Here is an 18,647-nt window from a genome sequence, read left to right on the forward strand (position 1 = left end):
GTGGGCCCACAGGACGGCAACTTGCATGGTGGGAGAAGGCTGGGATGGTGTGGTTGGTGCTGCCACCCCCGTCTGGCTTCCCCGGCCCAGCTGTGCACCGTCTGCTTAGCAGCTGGGAGCTCTGAGTCACAACCAGTGGGTGCAGAGGCACAGCAGCGCGGGCTGCTGTGTGTCATGATTCATTCTGTTCTCCCAGCCCTGAATGGATGACTAGGCCCTGAGCCCTGATCTGTGCTCACGCCTGTGGACTAAGGGGGCTGGGGCTTTTTGTCTGAGCCTGCAGCTGTGAGGGGTTCCAGTGCCTGGGGGAGTCCTCCTTCTGCCGCCTCTCGTCTCCTGAGTATCCCATGATCTTGACCCACCCCATTCTCACCAGTGCAGGGAAAGTGAGCCCTGAAATCAAGTGCAACATTTTATAGGTTTCAGCAGGGTGTCAAAGGACTTGGTGTCCTGAGGTGTTAACCACTGCCTTGACCAGAGGGCAGGGGCCACAGGCATGCACTGCAGGTTCGAGAGAATATTGTTGAAGAGACAGTGTGGCTCGAGAGGAAGGAACCCTGGCCAAAGTGTGGCATCGTGGTTCAGCGTGGCCTCTGGAGTCCGACTGCTGGGTTCTGAGCCAGCCTGTCCACTTACGAGCTATGTGACCTTGGGTAAAGTAACTCTATCTCTCTCTGCTTCCGTTTGCACATCTGAGGATAACGAGTATTTATCTCAAGGTGTTAGCCTTATAAATGAGCTACTCTGTTTAAAGGACTTATCCTAGTGCTTGGTACAAAGTAATCACCTAGTGAAAGTTTGCTGCTTTTATCGGTTATAGCTCTGCTGCCAATTTGCTGTGTGATCCTGGTAGGTGCTTTATCTTGGGGTCTCCATCTCCACCTCCAGGTCTGCAGTCTGTGCTGGACTTTCCAGCAGCTGCTGTGCAGGGGAGGAAGAGGGAGCTCTCTCTGCATTCCGGCACTCCCCGGCCCTGCCCTCCTGGGTACTGCCCGTGAGTGGCATTGTCCTGAGGCGGGGTTATGTAACCAGCCAGGCCCTGCCAGGCAGAACTCGCTCAACCTCATTTTGTCCATCTATTGTGTCTTCTTCTCCCTTCCCCCATGGAGATGTTGTGTCAGTTGACCGGTTCCCCAAGATGCGGGGGTGAAATTGGACCCAGGTTCTCCTGCTACCCGATTTAGTCTGGAGGTTTGCAGGATGGGCAGGCCGTCCTCCCACTGCCTCGGGACAGAACAGAGCTGCTGTCTCTGGCCCTGCTTTGGGCATAGACATAAAGACTCCTTTTGGGGGGAAAGGTGGGCTTTCTAGATGGCCTGAGCCCTAGGTTCTCCCTGCCAGGCCCTAAGCCTGGCGGGTTCCTGACCCACGGCCCCTGTGACTCCCTACCCAGCAGTGTGCTCCCCCTCCTTGTAGCCCAGTGCCAACACGTGTCTCCCAGGAAGCCTTCCCTGATGCCTCTGCTGCGGGAAAGTCAGCGTCTCCTGAACTCCACAGTACGTTCTCTGTCCCTCTTAAGAAAACAGAGGTCACAAGCTGGCAGGCCACATCCAGCCCACAGGCGGATTTTGCTTGGCCTACTCCAGATATTGAGCTAGTTGCCAACAGATTTCACATGAAAATCTGGACTTCTGGCTTCACTTCAAAAATCAGAAAATGAGAAAACCCCGAGCCTTCATTTTCCAGTGGCCACGGCTCTCCCCTTCCAAGGAAGCACAGGCACTCCACTTTGCCCTGTCCCCACCCAGCCACTTCAGGCACTCAGGCACCTTCCTGGCCCTGCAGGCACCTAGTGTGTAACCCTGCCCTTAGGCGTAGGATACATTCTCTCTTGCTTGTGGTGCAGGGCAGTGCCTCTGCCTGTCTCATTCTTGGGCTCTTGGAAGACCGGGGGTTTGGGGGGGGTGTATGTATGACTCCTCTCTCGGTCCCTTACTGCACAGTGCTCAGGTGCAGGACCATAAACAGCAGGAGCATCATACATGCTTCCTGTGAGTGAAGGCATGGCAGTGGTACGGTATGTCCCTGCCAGCTGTGAAGGTTCCATTTAATAGCGGCCTCTGGATCAGCCTGCCCTGTGGCCCTTGAATCCTCCTCCCGGATAAGCTGTGGCTGCTTAGCCAGTGACCCAGCAGCTTCTTAAGCTGTGGATAAACGTTTGCTCTAAGTGCTGTCCCCACACTGCGATACAGCCAAGAACACTTCACCTGCAACTGTCTCTAGGTTTCACTCTCCCAGGGGGCTTGAAGTTGTTGGTGGGATCAGCAGCCTTCAGAGGGCAGCAGGTCCAGACCTCTGTGTCAGGGGCGGGGGTGCAGGAGGACGGGCAAGGGGGGAGGGTGGCGGGAATCAGTTCCAGTGTCGACTGGACTGGACCTCCCTTCTTTGGGCCTTCCACTGCTTTATCCTTTTTTAGAGAGTATTGCTTTATCCATCAGCTCGTTTGTCCAGCTATCTGACCACTCAAGGTTTATTCCACTCATTATTATTATTACTACTATTATACTCTGTTCATTGAAATCCCCATCCCTCAAGGCCAGCTAAGGTGTCTCTACAAGAATCACCTAGGATACTTGGAAAAATGCAGATTTCTACATCTCCCCATTGTCTCTTGATTTGTTCATTCTAGGGCACAGCCTATCCCTTCCCAGAAGGTTCAGATTCAGGGGGTCTGTGGGACATGCTTTGAGGAGCCCTGTCTAAGTGCATGGAGCCCAGGGCTGGTAGAGAAGACCCCAGGGTGGCCACTGTGCTGTGTGGCATCAGCATATCCCTCTCCCTGTCTGGGCTTCTTTTGTCCTCTGTGCACTAACATGCTGGGCTCCTCTGGGTGGGTGTGGCTGTAGAGGCCTTCTGAGTGGTCCTTTGAGAGGAGAGCAGAGAGGGGATTGGGGCCCTGGGGCAGTGTCTGAGTCGTGTGGGGGCTCCGAGTCCAGGCCCCACCCTGGTCAGGCCAGGATTCTGCAGCCTCTAAGTAACAGCTCAAATGAGGAGTGCCCTGACACCCGAAGTCAGTTCCCCCAGGGAGGGCCTGAGACAAGGAGGCCGGAGTGCTCGCCTCAGCCATCCAGCCACCTGCCCGTGGGTGGGGGCTCCCCCCTCTGTGGGGTCCTCTGGCAAGGCCGAGGCTTCAAGTGCAGACCTGAATAGGCCTTCTAGAGGTGGGGAGATGGAGGTAGGGCACACTTGGAGGAACTCTGTTTTCCTAGTTTTCTCCTTGGCAGGGAGTCTTCTAATGTCATACGGGGGTGAGTGGAGAGCTGGGCTCAGGTCTTCTGACTCCCAGGCAAAGCCACCATGCTCCCCCGTCCCTACCTTCTTCTGAAAGGCCAATGTCAGATCACCCAGCTGGGACAATTGTCCAATTGTCTGGGACAGCCTCGTGGCTAGGGCCTGGAAAGGTGACGCCACCATCGTCACAGCCTCCCTAGAGGCAAGAAACCAGTTGAGTGTGCAAATGACCCCTCAGGCATCCTCTATCCTGCTTTTTTCTCTGCCTTAAACTGTCTCTGATGGGCCAGCCGCCTCCGTGCCTGTTTCCGCCTGGCACTTGGCTTCATGCTCTTTATTCCGAGAACAAAGCTTCCTTCTGACAGTTCTCCTGCTGACAACAGGAAAAGGGCAGGCGTGGCCCCCAGCCTTCTTCCTCCGCCTTCTCTTGCTGGGGGCGTGGGGCAGCGTTTGTCCGATGCTGGACTCTGCAGCACTGGTGGGCTGGGAGGGAGTCCTGACCCGTGTTCCTGTTGGCAGCTGGAGCCACCCTGTGGAGGTCCAGCTTCTCCAGATGCTCTCCTCCCTCAGTGGCAAAAGGATAGGGCCACCATAAGGTCTTGTCTATTGGTCCGAGCTGTCGGTTGTCCCAAGACAGGATGGGGCATTTGACTGGGAGGCTGTTCATCTGAAAACCCTCGGGGGTATCAGCTGACACAAGCGTGTCAACCACTGTGTAACCCTGCCTTTGGGGCTACAGAAATCAAAACGTGTGCAGATCATGCAACACATTTTTATTAAGCATCTACTTTGTTTCAGGCAGTTTTCTAGACACTGGGACACAGCAGTGAACAAAACAGCCTGAGTGCCTGCTTGGACTTGGGGCTGACATTCTAGTGGTGGGATATGATCCACAGGCCAACAGGTGGCAAGAAGGGCCAGGAAGAAAGCTAAAGCTGGGTCAGGGGTGGAGAGTGTGTCTTGAAGGAGTTGTTCTTCTGTGTCAGGCCATGGACGGTGTCTCTGGCAAAAGGGGCTGCAGATCTGGAAGGGAAGAAACCACGGGATTCCTGAAGGAAGAGCATGGGGCAGGGGGAGCAGTGCAGTGACCTCACGCACAGGGGGCAGGTGTTTGAGGAACAGCCAGGAAAGAGGAAGAGGAAGAGCCTGGTTGGAGGAGGGGTGAGGGTGGGGGAGGAGATCATGCTGGGCCTCTCCGGCCATCCAGAGGACTTTGTTCAAGTCTGAGCAAAGGGGAACCCGCTGGAAGGTTTTGAGCCCAGGAGTGACTTGTTTTGACATCATTTTGGGAGGATCACTTGAACTACGACTGCCTGGAGAACAGACTGGAGGGTGGCACGGGTGGAAACCAGACAGGCAGGGAGGCTGCAGTCGCTCAGATGAGAGAAAGTTTAGTGGAGGTGATGATGGGGGTGGCAGTCGGAGGTCAGATTATGGGTTTATTTTGCAGAATGAGCTGACAGGCTTGGCTGATACGTTCAATGTGCAGTGTGACAGGAAGAGGGGCTTGCCATTTACTGAGATGGGGACAACTAGAACACAAGCAGATCTGGGGAGAGAAACGGAGATTTGGGGTCAGATGTCTTGGGCTGAGGTCTATGCCGCAAGAGGTGGGGGTCGTGGTTGGAAGTGGGGCGTCCTGGGCCTGTGTGTTCCCGTTGCTGTTGGGGTCTTTCCTGCAAGGGGTGGGGGAGGCCCTTTAGGACTTCCTAGGTACTGAGAGGCTCTTCTGTAAGAAAAAATGATTCCTGGTCCCTTTATCTTTTTTTTTTTCTCTTTTCAAACTTTTCTTCTTCTTTCCGCTTCCTTCTGGGTGGAGGGAGAAGACAGATTCCAAGGACTCCTTGTCACAGGCTCGGTCCCAGCCTTTTTGTGTGGCAGTGCCTGGGGGAGTTCCTTCTGGGGCTGGAGTGGGGGTGATGACGAGGGGCGCTGGGATGGGAGGCTGGAGGCCTCAGGCCTTGCCCTGGTTGTGTTACCAACAGAGAGATTGTCTTACTGTGCCTCAGTTTCCCCTCCTGTACAGCAGAGGGTCATGAGGAAGGCAGGGAGCATGTGAGGAGGTCCCATAGCACAAAAGTTAAAAACCCAGGCTAGTCAGGCAGGTGTGGGTGCGAATCATTGCTCTACCCCTTGACTGTGAGACTCCAAGCACTCTGAGCCTCCGTGTTCTCATCAGTGAAAATGGGTTCTTCTCAGTACCTGCTTCACAGGGTTTCCGTGAGAGTTAAATTACATGATGCACAAAAACCACTTAGCAAGCCCCTGGCACAGATCCTACCCCGCCGGTAGAGACTATTAATCACACCACCTGTGTAGCAGGTTAGAGGTTTGGATTTTGCCCAGTGGGTGGTAGGAGCCATGGGTGGTTATTGAGCAGGAGCACATCATGCATGTGGTCTGAGGAGGTGGCTGTGAGTGTGGGGACTTGGGCTGAGTCCTCTTAGCAAATCCCTTACCTCTTTCCCTCTGCCAGCATGAGAGCTGGGCTGGCCGCGACGGAGCCTCTTGCTCTTTCCCAGTCTTCACCGACTGGGCATAGCACAGCCTCTGCCTTGCACAGGTCACTCGGGGCTGGGGAAGTCATTTCCCTGGAGTTCTCCTGCAGGACCTCTTGTCTTTACATGCCATTGGCTGACTTGAGGGAAATGTGGGTGAGGGCCTTTGAATGTGGGTGGCGTGGAGAGGACTTAAGTTGCATGCCAGGCTCCAGGCTGGGCTGGTGGGGGCAGGGCAGGCCCTGGAATGGCATTCCACTGGCCTCTTGGACGTGACCTCAGTTCCCGGTCTGGAGCCAGGCTGGGTGGTGCCTGCTCAAGTGAAGCCCTAGAGAGATGACAGTGGGCGGAACATGGTCCCCTCAGTACCAACATTTCTGTAGCTCCTCGGCACCCCAGTTGAGCCCTGTGCTTCTGCAGTCCTGCTTCCCAGCAGTTGTGCTGTGCCAAGATGGCCAAGGACATTTCAGAGTCCCCCAGGGCTTGCGGCCAGGCAGTCACCAGGCCTGTGCCAGGCATTGCCTGCTTTTTCAGGCTCCAAGGGTCTTTAGGGATGGAGGTGACTCTGGAGATCTTCTGGGGATTTTTTTTTTTTAAGCTTGGGGAAACTGAGGTCCAGAGAAGCAAGGCATTTGACCAAGGTCTCACAAAGGCTACCTCCCTCATCTGTCACTCCTCTGTTCCCATGCCCCTTGCTCCACCTCCTGGCCTGTTGCCCGTGTGCTTCTAGCAGCCTCCCTCTCGTGGGCTCCCCAGGAGCTTTGTTTGTCCTCCTATTACTATCATCTTACCATAACCTCCCATGTACACCCCCTGTTCGAGTGTGTCTGGTCTCCTATCCCCCTCCCGATTCTTCCAGACCAAGCAGTGTAGCACACAGGTTCAGAGCTCAGGCCCCAGAGCAGAGCAGGGCTGACCTCGGTTTGAATTCCCATCCTCACGTGACGACCTTGGGCAAGATCACAATGTTTCTGAGCCTTAGTGTCTCCATCCGTGAAATGAAAACAGCACTATCTAATGGATGGGGAGGTCATGATGACTAAATGATATGCAAAGTGTGTGTGGGGATGCAGTACTTGGCACAGAGTAAGTCTCAAATATGGTCACTGTTACCATAAAGGCCCATTGGAGCTGGAGGAACTGAAAAGTCCAAGCAAGGAGGAATAGCCGGAGCCCTGGACCCGGAGGCAGAGGATCTGGGCTCCATGCTCTGGCGCAGACACTGATTCACTCTGCGTTCTTTTGGGATGTCGCTCATCCTCCACTTTTCCTCATTTGAGAAAGGGGGAAGAAATTACTGCTTTGCTTTCATAAAGTTGTCATGTGACTTCAAGAAATAGAAATGTCTGTGAAAAAGCTTTACATCTGTGTAATGATTCAAAAGCGGTCAGTGAAGGCTGCTGTGTGCTGATGGTGACAACCGCCTTGGCTGTGCACTGGCTCACCTGTGGTACACTGGGACACCCACATGAGCTTCCCCAGCACTGCCTGCCTGCTCCCTGCCGTCAAGCAGCCTGCCTTTTACGTTCACCTCAGCGTTACAGACCAGAGAACGTGGCAGGTGAAATATCCGATGGCATCTTTGGGGCCCCCGTGGGTTTTAGGTTGTCCGTGCTGATACCGTGGAATGTGGGGATTAAGCCAGATACTGGTTTGAATCTCAGCTAAAGCAGTTCCCAAGTGGGAGCTTGGAGCAAGTTGCTTAATTTCCACGAGCCTCAGTTTCCACGTATGTCGAAGCAAAGCATTTAGCAAAGGTCTGCACCTAGTTGTACGGTGTGGTTGTGTAATGTGCTTGGGCCCAGAGCATGGTGCCCTGTGGGTTCTTGATGGCAGGGAGTTGGGCCATTGGGCCCAGCAGTGAGCTGTGGAGATGTCGATTGGTCATACTCCCTACAGAATCACCCACCTTAGAGTCAGGAGGGCCCCTGGAATCATCTGGTCTGGCCCTTGGCACTATTTTCCATTTTACAGGTGAACAGAGCAAGGCCCAGAAGGCAGCAGGTGCTTGTCCCAGGTCACTGGTAGCTGAGTGCAAGGCTGGGACTTGGGGGAGCCAAGTGCAGGGCACAAAATTTAAGTAGGCACACACTCTAGGGTGCTGACTGTGCACTTGTGTGACCCCGAGACACTTGCTTCAAGTCTCCTGGTCCTGTGTGCTGTTTCCCCAACTTGGGCTTGTGGGGACATCTGCAAAGCAGCTTCTAGAGTTTCATGGAGACCACCCCGGGCCTCTTTAAAAAGAGCCACGTTAAGTAGGTCATCAGCACTTCTTGTCTGTCTCTGCTCTCGAGCTGTTTGTGTTCTAGAGAAAGCGAGGACCTCCCTTCTCCCCCTACCTCCGGCCCCCTCCCCAGGGTGGCTGTGCCTGCCTTCCTGTAAGCATGTCGAGCCTCCTCTCTCTTGGGGAGAGGAGGGAGGCCCTGTCGTGGTGACAAGCCCCAGCAGGTCTGGTGGGCTGAGGCTGCTTTCATGTGAGCACTGGTGGGAGGGGGCTCCTTGGTCTCAGCAGGCCTCCTGTTGTGCCCACCAGGCCTCCAGGAGATAAGGGGGCTTCTACAGCGCCAGATGCCACAAAGCTTTTCCCTTCCTCTTCAACACACCTTCCCCCAACCTGTCCCAGCCCCTACCACCTGGCCCCCCTCCATTTTGGCCCCCAGGCCTGAAGGTTTTTCAGTTTCCCCAAGGCTTTGGCATCTTCTGGGGTGGGCTCTTTCTCCGTCTGGTCTTGGGGAGTCCATCTGGGCCAGTCTTTCAGTCACCACCCCTGGCCTCCTGGCTCGGCCTCTGATGACTCAAGAGGTGGCCAAGGCTGCTAATCCCTGGCAGGGGTTCCTAGGATTTACCTGTGGCTGGTGGAAGTGTAGGCCACCCTTGTGGTGTGACGTGATGGAGCCTTGGAAAGCCAACCCAGTCTCTATCCCTAAGCCACACATGTACAAAAACCAACCATTTGTTTTTTTACTGCTACTCTTCTTTTTTTTTCTAAGGAGGTCCTGGGGATCAAACCCAGGACCTTGTACATGGGAAGCAAGTGCTCAACCACTTGAGCTACATCCTTTCCCCTGTACTGGTGCTCTTGAGGCCTAAAATTCTGCCATCAGCATGTTGTCTTGTGCTCTCTCTGGTATCCTCTAACAAGGCAAATACCTGTTCAAGTGGACACTCTTTAAGTGTTGGCTGCTGAGAAGAGAACCCGAGCTAGCCTGGCCCTTTTCCAGCTTACTGTGTGACTCTGGCTGAGTTGCTTCTCCTCTCTGGGTCTCGGCTTGGCTTGGCTTCTTAAGGCCTTTTCTGTTCTAGGATTTTAACGTTCTGACACGGATTCCAAAACCTTCTATCTGTGCCTCTATCAGTCACCTTTCTTCCTTGCAGAAGGTGGAGCAATGGGGAGACCTGGCAGCTGACCTGGGGTGGGGGCAGGGGCCCAAAGCCAACCTCATGTACTTTTAACGCGATCTGGCCCTGATAGGGGCTCTTCTTCTTCTTAGGACAGATGGAGAAACTGAGGCCTAGAAGGGGGATGGGCCTTGCCTGTGGTCACATAGGGACTCAGGGAGTCAGGCACAACTAGGACGAGAACTGCTTGTCCTTGCTGCCAGCCAGGGCTCCTTCCACTCCTGGCTGCCCCCTTTCTCAAGTGGGGCCAGAGAGATGACTGACACGTGGGTCCGGACGGCGCTGTCTCTTCTTCTTTGGCAAGTACCTCCAGGTTGGGGTCCCTTTCTGCTGTGGGGATCCCTGCGCGGGCTACAGGAGTGGAGGGAGGCATTCTTTTCCTGCAGTGGAGGAGGAGGGGCTGGTGGAGATAGGGGCCGGTGGCCCTTGATGAAGGGTGTGGGGGGGGAGGCCTGTGGGAAGGTGGCTGGTAGTTCAGGGTGCCCTGGGGCCACCTCCTTCCTTCCTCCCTCTCTCTGCCCTTCCCTCCCTCCCAGGGACTGAGCTGACTGCCATTTGTCCTGGCGCCAGGATTAGGTGTAGTGAGCTGAGTGAGAAGCATGAAGCTGCGAAGCGGCTGCAGCTGGCAGGAGGAAGAGCCGAGCAGCCGCTGCCAGCAGCCTGCTAGGTCTCGGCACTGTCTCCCGACTCCTCCAGCCTGTCTGGCCTCACTGTCCCCTCTAAGCACTGTCCCCAGCCTTTTGCTCATGCCGGGTCCTCTGGCTCTTTCTGTCTGACTGTGTGTGTGTCCGTGTGGGGGTGTGTGCATGTGCAAGCAGTGGGGTCGGGGTGCAGGGCTGGGCAGGACTGGTTCTCCGTGGCGGCCCTGGGCCCTGTCTGAATCAAGATCAGAAGCAGGTTCCTCAAGTGTCCCAGCTCCTGGGATGCCCTAGGGAGATGGCCCAGGGCCGATCTGGTGACGCTGAGAGGAGGAAGATGGGAGGAGGTGGAGGGATGGGAAGGAAGGGCTGAGTTTCTGTTGAGGTTTTTTTTGCCAGGTAGGCAAGTCCCCAAATCCACCTGCAGCCAGCAAGTCTGAGAGTTAAATATTTACCTTAGGGCCATGAGGAAAGCTGGAGTGGGGAGTCATGGGCCGCCCAGAAGTGACATCTATGCTTTGGGTCCTGTCTAGGCCGCAAGGACCACGGCTTATCAAAGCCAGAGGGCCTGGGGGAGAATCTCCATGTTCTTAACTTAGCTTTTGGCAGGGGGCGGTCACAGCTACCCTCAACTGATGTGAAACATGGTGCGTGTCTGGGAAGAGAGCCTGCAAACAGCCTTTATTCGTTTTTAGTTTCTAGAAGGTCACAAACCTCATCTAGTCCAAACCCTTCACTGTGCACTTGAGGAAATAGAGGCTCAGAGAAGGGAAGGGACTTGCCCCAGTCAGACGGGGAGCCCGTGAAGGTGCCGCGACAACCCGGAGGCTCATCTCCCGTCTCCTTCTTCTTGCCAACACCCATCCTTAGCTCTGGACCTCGTGGGTTGGGGGGGGCCCTAGTTCACTCAAAAGGGTCACTGCCCTTTTGTTCCCTGAGTGCTGGGAGCCTGGGGAGGGGCTGGGATGCTGGTGTATATGCTAGGCCCATGGATTTTGGCTTTCAGAGCCATGAAATAGAGGCCCCCTGAGTATACCTACTTCTCAGAATCTCTTGGGGTATCTGGGGTCCTGGAGTAGGCATGTGGGAGGGCAGAGGTGGGGGGTGACAAGCATTTCCCAGCTCCTCAGTGGGGGAGGCAGATAAGGAAGAAGTTCAGGGTAAGGTAGTATTGTTTAAGTCACTAGGAATAAATGACGACGACATGAGGTAATGATTGGGCCGTGTTTGGTAAGTGCCTGGCACACAGCAAGCCCATGAGGCCTGCCTGCTGCCCTTCTCCTCCTCACTGCTAGCTGAGGTCTCCTGCTTCTGACCCCCATTCCTGCCTCTCTCCTCCTGAGAGTGAGGCCTCCATCTGGGGCATGGAGGCAGCCCTACTTTCTCTTATGGAGCCCCCTTCCTGCCTGGGATGATGGAGACCCCTCAGACACTGACTGAGATCCTGCCTTTTGGGAACCTGTGGTGTCCCTCTCTGCCAAGTCAGGCTCTTCCAGGAGGCTGAAACTCCCTGGTGCTAGAGAAGCTGGGGCTTTGGGCAGCTGTGAGGCCACTTTCAGGAAGTCTCCCAGGCATGCTGTCACCTGTGGAGCTGGCTTAGGAGCTCAGGAGTAATGTGGAATGCTGGGCAGAGACTGCAGACAGCTTACCAGCAGGTGCTCTGAGGTGACCTGGCTTGGGGCAGTCCTAGCTCCACATCTGCCTAGCTGTGTGGCCTTGAATCGGTCCCTTTTCCTCTTTGCACCTTGGTTTCCTTGTCTGAAAAGTGAGCCCAGCAGCAACAGTCCCTCTTAGGGTTGTCATGAGAACTGAACTTGGAAAAGCAGGGCAAGCACTTGACCAAGCCCTGGCGAGTTAGCAGGAGCTCAGTTAGTGTTAGCTGTTGCCACTCTCTCAGGAAGGAAGGTTAGGATATTTGTAAGGAAATGTCGTTCCATTCCTTTTGAGTGCCTGTAATGCTAATGCATAGTTGGGGATGGATTTGAGTCTCTTGTAGGCAGATTAGGGGGATGGGTGGAGAGGGAGCCCTATTCTGGGAAGCCTCATGGGCTAATGGATAAGCATTTCCTGCAAATGGCCTGTCAACCCTTGGTTTGTGGTACAAGCTTCCATGGAGCTGGAGGGAAGTTTGTCCAGACTTGGGATGTTCTCCACAGTAACGCCCCCATCTCAAAATGTCTTGTTTATTTGCTCAGTAAACCCTTTCTTCAGAGCTGGTACAAAGGTAACCTCTCAACCCAACCCTGTTGGAATAAGAGCAAATTCCCAGTAAGTGGGGACTAAGCTCCTGAGGTTTTCTGTTGGGTCGTCTTTGCTAGGGAACCCAGAACAAATTCCCAAGTTGAGAACTAGTGAACTGGGGCTTTCTGCTTAGTGTGCTTGTTGATTGATGGATGATTTATGGGTCTTTTCCTAAGAAGGATCATTAGAGGCTGCTTGTGCTGCTAAAACACACGTGAAATGGGATACAAAAAAAACAGAAAGAAAATCCTTCAAAGGGAGCAGAGAATGGGACGTGTAGGCACCTGGCATGAGTTGGCTCTGGTAGGTAAGCTGACGGGGCCTATGGAACTGAAGAAAGAAGAGCCCGGGCTCCGGAGACAGGAGGCTCTGTGCCGAGAGTCCCATCCATTCCAGTCACCAGCTCTGTGACCGGCCCTCTCACGACCTCAGTATCCTCATCTGTATAGTGAGGGGCATGATAGGTCACAGCATTCTTGAAGCGTTAAATAATAGCATTTAGTACAGTCAGGTAGTATGTACTACTTGGAAGTTAATAGAATTAATGCATTTCCTTGGAGATTCCTCAGAGAAGATTCAAAAAGGGGGAAAGAAATTAGAAGGGATACATGCCTCTTGAGTACCCACCACGGGGCATGCTCCTGGTTGTGAATGGGCAAGGGAAGGAGTAGCTGCTTCTGCCTTGGAAAGCTTTCAGTTAAGTTGGGAGGCCAGCGTTACAGCTGCGAGAGCTGCTGCCATCTGGCTGTTGAGAGTCTGGCATCGCCTGGTGGGGTTCAGAGCAGGCGGAGTCCAACTCCTGGCCGAGGCTGGCCTTGGCCGAGGCTGGCAGGCCTGTCCGTGTGACCCCAGTGGGTCCTTTCCTTTCCCTGGGCTGCGGTGTCTAGTCTGCTCATTGAGGCTGGACTGCAAGCTCTGCAGACCTGCGACGGAGCCAGACCTCTGAGTGTCCCCTGGTGGTGGCAGCCTGGACTCCAGGGTGACTGATGGGCAGCAACTTGGCCCCTGTCCAGGCGGCACTGCGGGGTGGTGGGGGATGGGGTGTGTGGTGAATTCCAGCAGAGGAAGGGATTTGCTTCTGGTCTGGGCCTCCCAGGGGTGTAATTGCGCTGGAGAAACTCCTGCACAGCTGGGAAGCAAATGTGGAGGAGGGTTTTCTTTGCTGTGCTGTATATGGTGGGTGGGGCAGGCTGTGGCCCAGGCACTGGTGGAACTGGGTGGCTGTGGGGTGTGGCTAGGTGGTGGGTGGTGGCCTGACTGTGCTGGGGGTGTGACAGGCTGGGAGGGGCTGGGTCAGCTGTGGGGCGTGGCTTTGGGGCGGCTGTGGGATTATCAGTGCCTGGGCCTGCCGGTTCCCCTTTCCCCAGCTCCTCCCCCACCCCAGTCCCCACCCCAGCCTGGTGCCCATTCACATACCTTCTTCAGGCCTGCTCACAGGGCCCTTCTTGCACCGACCCCCTCTCACGGCCCCCGGTTCTTCTCTGTGGTTCCTGTGCCTGAGATGTCTCCATTTGAGCGTGTTAGCGCCGTGTGAGTTTGCCTGTGCATTTGTGAGCATATGAGTGTGCTGCGTGTAGAGTGGGGAGGGGGACCTGCAGGGACATTGTCAGGAATGACGCAGACAGGAAATAAAATCTGGGCTGGGCGGGGCTCTGAGGACCTTTCCCCATTCATTCTGTGGCAGCATCATACCAGCCACACACAACCTCAGAGCCCACGGGCTTTCGAAGCCATCACGGGTGTTCTCGGTCACCACTGCATTTTCAGAGCCCACTACTGGGCCTGGCACCTCATAGGTGCTCAAAAAATACAGAATGAGGGAACGGGCCATTTTCTTGTTCTTGACACCCAGTGTCCTCCCTTCCTGGAGCCCATTCTCTTGCTATTCTCTGACTTCAGCCTGACCTCTTCCCTCTCCCTTTCTTTCTGGATCTATTGATATGTGACCTTGGGCCAATTCCCTCCTGAGCTTTAGTTTCCACGTTTGTTAAATAGGTAATAATTTAGGAGCCTGTGTTACCATGTGCCAGGCACTGAGCTGAGTGTTTTATATGCATCATTTCTCTTTGTCTTGCCAGCAACCCTGTAAGGTAGATAAGTAGCATAAACCCCGTTTTTCAATTGGGGAAACTGAGGTGCAGAGAGGTTGAAGGACTTGCTGAAAGGTCAGAAAGCTAGTAAATAATGGAGCCAAGACTCAAGCCCAGGCAGGCTGGCTCCAGCCTGTGCTCCTAACTGCTGTGCTGGCAGCCCCTGGACGGCGCCCATCAGGCTGTTAGGGTGAAATGAGATGGTGCGGCCAGCCCTCCCAGGATGCCTGCTGGCACACAGTAGGCACTCAGGACAGGTAAGCTGGGGTGGTTAGGTCCACGTCACTGTGGAAGGCACAGGAAGCTCAGTCTCTGTGCCTGCCCTCAGGGAGCTCCTGGCCTCACTTCTAGAGCTCACCCCTTCAGCAGGGCCCAAACTGGGCCTCTTCCCATAAGAAGGCCCCCATTTTCTGCTCCTTCCATCCCAGGAGGACCTGGGGGAACCAGAGCGTTTTTTTCAGGGGGTGGGGTAAGGAGTCACTTTCAGCTCTAGAGCAGTGGCCACAGTTACCGTGGTATTTTCTGAAAGTGTGGCGTTGCCATGGTGTCTCCATGGCAACCAGAGCATCTCAGTCATTATCCCCAGCACCTTGGCAGGGAAAGCACCTTGGTGAAGGCTGAGAGAGCATGGCAGGGGCCTGGCTGTGCTCCCTTCCGTGCTTACCCCACCCCTTCCCAATGTTTCCTCATCCTCAGCCAAGGTTCCCCTGCAGGTTCTGCAGCTGGTTCCCTCTCAAAGTTTCTGGGTTCAAATTTCAGCTCTGCCACTGACTAGCTGTGTGATTTGGAGCAAGTGACTTAACCTCTCCGAGCCTTTTCCTCAACTGTAAATGTGATTTGACAGTATTCGTTATAAGAATGAAATGAAATAATGCATGCAAAAGTCCTTAGCGCAGTGAAAGGAGCATAGCAAGTATTCAATACATGGTAACAGTGTAATAATGACAATGATTACGGTGGTGGTGGTGGTTTTATTAGAGAAACACCTGTGTATAATGAAGGGGTGAAAAGACCAGGCTTGAAGAAGGGAGGAAATCTATGTTTAAGATTTAGCTGTTTCCCACATGACTGTGGCAAGTCACTGTACCTTGGAGCCTCAGTCTCCTCTGTAAATTGGGGATAGTAACAGCTGTTCATTCATTCATATCCTGAATTCTTAACAAGTAGGTGACCCTGGGGAAAGCAGTCGAGCTTTCAGGATGAATCAGCATTGGTCCCTGCCCCTGAAGGGCCCCGGGCTGGTGGGGAGAGGGAGGAAGGAAATTGCTGTTTGTCAAGGGCTTCCTATGTGCCGGCACCAGGAGGACTGCCCGTGCAGAGGTCAGTAAATCATCGCCCTGCCCCGAGAGTCCACGGGACGCAGGGGGCAGAGATGTGTATACAGATGGCCAGAGCTCACTCTGCACAGACCGCTCGCTCAGATGTGCCCAGGGCTGGGCAGAGAGTGCGATGAGGAGAGGAGGTGGGATGGGAGATGAGAGTGAGATGGGGACTGTGTCCACTAAGGAAGGCCCGGCCCATCTGAGGTGGGCAGCTGCAAGTGCCTCAGCCGATGTGGCCAGGGGGTCTGTGTGCACACAGACATCAGCATGTGCCCCCTTTAAAGAATGTGTGGAAGATCTGACTTTTAATATCTCTGATTTTAAAGGATTGATAACAAATCCCAAATTAAAAAAAAAAAAAAGCGTCTGTGAAATCCGAAGACCACACATCTGCATTCTCTTTTCGCCAGAAGGTCCCAGTTTTCAGTCTGTAGAGTGGGATGGGAAGGGAACCTGAGGAATAGGAGGTGGGGGCAGGAAAGGGGGCAGTAGTTGGAGATGACATCAGAGAGGTGGTGACATTGGACTGGGGTCCTGAAGGATGAGTAAGTGTCCCTAGGGTGGGGGAAGCATTCCAGGCCATGGGAACTTCATTACCCAAAGCCTGGAGGCATGACCAAGCTTGGGCGAGGCTGGGGTTCAGGGGAAGGGGGGATGCTGCCGAGGCCCGGGCAGGCCCAGGGCCGGGTGGCAGATAGCTTGGGCAGGAGCGGGCATGGAGGCCTCAGCGCCCAGCTGGCCTTGAGGCCTTGCTGGCTCCAGGGGCATCAGAAGCCCCCCAGCTCTCTGCCCCTTGGCCACAGGAATGCAGGCGGGTGAGGAGGGCATTGAATGGCTGGCGCCAGGCCTTGCAGGGGGTTGCACTGGGGGCAGTGCTGCAGGCCCCCTAGCAGGCAAGCTGGGTGGTCAGTGTTTTGGTTACCAAACAGCCACTCTCTGCCTTGGGGCCCCAGGGGATCTGGCCTCCTCTTCCTCCCTTCTCCCATCTGCCTTCACCCCCTCTCTGGCTGACTGTTGCACAGCCTTATCCCCAGCCTCCCGGCCTCTCACTGCACAGCCCCTGCCCCTCCTGCTCCCAGGAAAGGCCACGGCCTCTGGAGTTGGAGATCCTTTCCAGGTGTGTGGGGTGGACGGCAGCGTCTGTCCATCTGTCTGTATTGGGCCCCACCAAACCTGGTATTCTGAGTCTGAGGCCCAGGACCGAGAGCAGGCGTGGCTCCCTCTGAGACCTTGTCTCATCTGTAGGATGGGTGTCCACTCCCCCGCCTGACTCAGGGCTGTGAGAGAGCAGAGCCCAGAGATGAGCTCCAAGTGCTTCGTAAGCCGCACTGCACCTCCTCAGGGATTGTTGCCTGGGTGTGCTATCAGCAGCAGTGGTGCCTGATAATAGCTGCTGACAATTATTCAGCACTCATTGTGTGCCAGGCGCCATTCTGAGTCTGTATCAGCTCACTGAATTTTCACAGCCTTGAGAGGTCTACAAAATTTTCCTGTTTTACAGGTTAGGAAAGTGTGGCACAAGGAAGTTAAAGAACTTCTCCAAGGTTACACAGCTACTGAGTGGTGGCGCCTAGGTTTGAACTAAAGCTGCCTGGCTCCCGTCTGCATGTTTAACCACTCTGCAGGGTTTTAGGACCGTGGATGGGCTTGGGGAGGGACGGCAGGGACTGAACTTCTTGCAATCACTGTAACATTTGCCAGCATATGTGCATATTTTCTTGGGGAAAAATTTTGTTGGAGGCACAGGGTCCATGACCCCCAGATGTCCGAGCCTGCCTGCCGGTTGCATCATGAACATGCTGAGTGGCTGTTAGTGGGGACCGAGGAGGGTCAGCCTGCAGGGGGAGGGGCTGGTGGCTCCTTCTGTGCCGACCTCTTGCTCTTCTGGAGAGTCGGGTGGCTTTGGCGATGAGCAGGGCACCATCAGGGCACCGCTGCCTCTCCTCGAGACCAAGGGGTGGGGCTCGGGTGTGACCACAGGGCAAAGAGCGGCTCTTATCGGTGGTAAATGGGCCACGGTTCACCCTGGGCATAAACAGGACCAGTCACCCCGGCCCTCCTGGCTGCGTCCAGGGGACCTGCCCCCTTCTTGTCTTGCTCAGCGAGAACTGCAGGAAGTCCCAGGGAGCCCTGTCTACTCCCCATCTCCAAGCCGTGGCATGTGCTGTTCCCTCTTCTACGCCTGGCCAGCCCGTACTTGCTCTTCCCGTGAGCTCAGGTACCACCTCCTCCAGGGACCCTTCCCCAGCCCCTCACCCCCTCAGTTCTCCCCAACCCCCTTCCCTCCTGCCGCTGCTGCATTGTCACTCTGCATTGTTGGGGTCTATTTTCTTGGCTAACTCTGGCTCCCCATGGTGCTAGCACCTGGTAGGTGCTGAATTGTAGAATATCAGAGGTGAAGAGCCCCAGAGATCAGCTGGCCCAAGTCCCCTTCTAACAGGCAGGAAGCCCAGAGAGGGGCCGGGTGGGCTCAGGGTCACGCACGCGTTGTGGCACATCCGGGACTAGAACCTGTGTTTCGGCACCTAGGCCAGACCTCTCCTCAGCGCCCTGCACCCCTGCCCCTCCCTTCTGAGCATGTCTTTAGAAGATGTCTGTTTTCTTATTTTCACAAGATAATGAGTGGCTTTTGTAGAAAATTTAGGAAACATAGATAAATAAAAAGAGGAAAATCAAAATCACCCCGAGAGAATCACTGTTAGCATTTTTGTTTTTTTAATTTAGCACCAGTTTCTGGTCTATGCATTAAAAATTTTTTAATAAAACATATAATTACACATACTGTTGTATAAATGTTTCCCACTTTAACAATAACATATGACAATTACATTTCTATCAGTCAATGTCCTTTGATGTAATTGTAAATGGCTGCCTAGGATTCCATCATATGCTCATACTATAATTTCTAAAGACAATCTCCTGTTGTTGGGCACTTGCTCTTAATAAACAGTGCTGGGATTCGTATTCTTTGGGGAGATCTTTACATACTTCTACAATTCCTCTTTCTGGGATGAATTCCTGGACGCGCTTGTTGGGCTGCTGGGCTGCTGTACCCGTGCTGAGCCCTCTGTTGTCTCGAGGCTGGAGGGATTTTAAAGCTCTCCACCCCCGAGTCTGCCGTGGCTTGGCTTCCCTACCTGGGCGCCCCATTCCGGACTCACACACCTTCCCACGGGGAGCTGCCTTCTAGCTTTTAGCAGCTCTCACTGCTAGAAAGTGGCTCCCTGG

The 18,647-nt window shown here is 54.6% G+C and overlaps 1 protein-coding gene across 7 annotated transcripts in view; it reads left to right on the forward strand.

Annotated features, from left to right (window-relative positions):
- NDST1 (N-deacetylase and N-sulfotransferase 1) overlaps positions 1-18,647 on the forward strand; it is an 89,792-nt gene that overhangs the window by 35,769 nt on the left and 35,376 nt on the right. Inside the window, exon 1 of one of the 7 annotated variants that reach the window (XM_023582671.3) lies at positions 17,443-17,637. The exons of the other annotated variants lie outside the window; for them this stretch is intronic. The gene's annotated coding sequence lies outside the window, so the exon portion shown is untranslated. Of the gene's footprint in view, positions 1-17,442; positions 17,638-18,647 lie in introns of those variants that run through there. 7 annotated transcript variants of the gene reach the window in all.

The sequence above is a fragment of the Dasypus novemcinctus genome, chromosome 2 (assembly GCF_030445035.2).
Source record: "Dasypus novemcinctus isolate mDasNov1 chromosome 2, mDasNov1.1.hap2, whole genome shotgun sequence".
Lineage (NCBI taxonomy): Eukaryota > Metazoa > Chordata > Mammalia > Cingulata > Dasypodidae > Dasypus > Dasypus novemcinctus.